The following is a 2683-nucleotide window of genomic DNA, read 5'->3' as shown; positions in this document are numbered from 1 at the left end:
GGCCTCAAGTAAGAGTATAAATAAAGAACCTGAGTCTAATAATCCAGCATTACACAAGTCCTCCCCAAAAAAATATATGTAAAGCTTGAAACATTTTAACCTTTTAGTTTTTTTAGAAGACCTAGAGAAAAACCTCACCTCTTTTTGGCATAGAAAACAAATAAGCAGTGTTCACTGTTTTATTTCCTTCACATTTTAGAATTTAAAATAGAATTTACTCTTCCTTCTCTTCCTTGCCACAGCCCCTTCCCGTGCATGACAGCTCAGTCCTAAAGCCATGAAGTAGGGCAGAGTCAAGTAGGCATCTGCCCCTGAAGGGAAGAACCCTAGTTCTCCACAGCAGGGTGCCAGAGCTCAAATATAACAAGAGACTGACCACACAGGATGGCATCCCGATGTGAGTGTCAGAGTCAGAGCTGGGTGAGGAGGGTGTCCATGAAGAAGGGACAGCCTGGTGTCTGCTGTCAGAGAATAAGCAGAGTAAAGGAGGCACCAGGCACGAGGGTTGCCCAACATGGGGTGCTGAAGCCCAAGCAGGGTCAACAGATGTCAGCAAGGTGGGGACTGCCTAGCACAGAGTGAGGTGAGTGCCCTGGTGGGCAAGAGTATGGCAGCAGTTAAGTAGCATATGTGGAGATGGATGGAATAATTAAGTAAATTAAGGCTATTAAGAGTCAGCTTCCTCATTGTCAGAGAAGGGAGAAAACGAGAATGAAACTTGTGGGGTTGGATTGGAATGGAAGGATATCAGTGTGAACTCATAATTTTCAATGTATATGTGAGTATAGAGATAGAGAAAACTGTATAGATGCATGCAAATGTGTCTTTATGTAAAGATATAGGTGTGTCTACACCCATCTTTATGCTTTATAGATATACTTTATCAAACATGTAAGTCTAATTATACCAACTGAAACAGTCTTAAATGATGTATTTCTAACATACCATTATGTGCTCAAATGTGTATAGACACACACACACATACATACGTACATACATACATACACACGTACTCTAGCTCTGTCTTCTGAGAGGGTCTGAGAAATAGCCAAATTCTAATACCAATAAACACACCCAGCAACCAGATCTTGGGTTATCAACATGATTCTCCACTAACAGCAACCTAGATTTCTTGGGGTTATGGATGATTCTAGAGCTGGAGCAGAGAGAGTATATGATGAGACTGAAACATCTTATCAGAAAGCAAAAGTATGCAAAGAATGATGGGGAAATGAAAAAATGGTACAGAAGCAAACTCAGAGAAGCTGCCACTACCCAAATATCCCACTGCCCAGGGATGATCTGGGCATCGAAAAAAAAAAAAAAAATCAAGGGGCACCTGGATGCTCAGGGGATTAAAGCTTCCGCCTTTGGCTCCAGTCATGATCCCAGAGTCCTGGGATCGAGCCCTGCATCAGGCTCTCTGCTCAGTGGGGAACCTGCTTCTCTCTCTCTTTCTCTGCCTGCCTCTCTGCCTACTTGTGATCTCTGTCTGTCAAATGAATAAATAAAATCTTTTTTTTTAATTATAACCTATTGAATTAAATAAGAAGCCATGAATCCAAACAGGTTTAAATAATGAATGACTTGAAAGTCTAAAACATAGTTTCAAAGTGCCAAAGGGAGTAAGAGTCCCTTTCAGTGGAAAAGAGTCCAGCAGATGCCATTGTAACCAGGTGATCGAAGTGAAATTTGTCAGTAATGAGACAAATCTAAATTGTACACTCCCCTATAAGATGCAGAGAGGACACCGATATTCCTACCAAGGATGCATAACCTGAGTGTCATCATGAAGACACATCAGACAAAATTAAACGACATTTACGGGGTGCCTGGGTGGCTCAGTGGGTTAAAGCCTCTGCATTCGGCTCAGGTCATGATCCCAGGGTTCTGGGATCGAGCCCCTCATCGGGCTCTCTGCTCAGTGGGGAGCCTTACTTCCTCCTCTCTCTCTGCCTACCTCTCTGCCTACTTGTGATCTCTGTCTGTCAAATAAATAAATAAAATCTTTAAAAAATATTAAAGGACATTTTATAAAATAATCAGCCTATGATTCTTAAAAGTGCCAACATTGTGGAAGACCAAGAAGGACCAAGGGCTTCATCAAGACTAAAGAAGACTGGGACGCCTGGGTGGCTCAGTTGGTTAAGCAGCTGCCTTTGGCTCAGGTCATGATCCCAGCGTCCTGGGATCGAGTCCCACATCGGGCTCCTTGCCCCACAGGGAGCCTGCCTCTCCCTCTGACTCTGCCTGCCACTCTGCCTGTGCTCTCTCTCTCTCTCTGACAAATAAATAAATAAAATCTTTAAAAAAAAAAAAAAAAGACTAAAGAAGACTAGCAGGACAGCTAAATACAACATGGGATTCTGAACTAGATCCTGTATGTCATGAGGACAATCAGTAACCCTTGCATGGAGCCTGTGGATTAGAAGTGAGCGATGACTTGGCATTCACTTCCTGATCCTGATGCTTATCTTGTGCTTATGTAGGAGAATGTGCTTATAGGGAAACATAACTAAAGTATTTAGGTATGATGAAACATCAGGTCAGCAACTTCCTCTCAAACTTATTTAGGAAAACAAAGAGTTTTCTGCCCTGTACAGTACTTGCAAGTTTTCCGAAAGTTTCTTTCTTTCTTTCTTTACTTACTAACCATAAGTAAGATACTTCATTATATTATATA

This window comes from Mustela putorius, unplaced genomic scaffold (genome assembly GCF_011764305.1).
Source record: "Mustela putorius furo isolate JIRA1106 unplaced genomic scaffold, ASM1176430v1.1 tig00003834_pilon_pilon_pilon, whole genome shotgun sequence".
Lineage (NCBI taxonomy): Eukaryota > Metazoa > Chordata > Mammalia > Carnivora > Mustelidae > Mustela > Mustela putorius.
Note: the sequence above shows the minus strand (reverse complement) of the source record.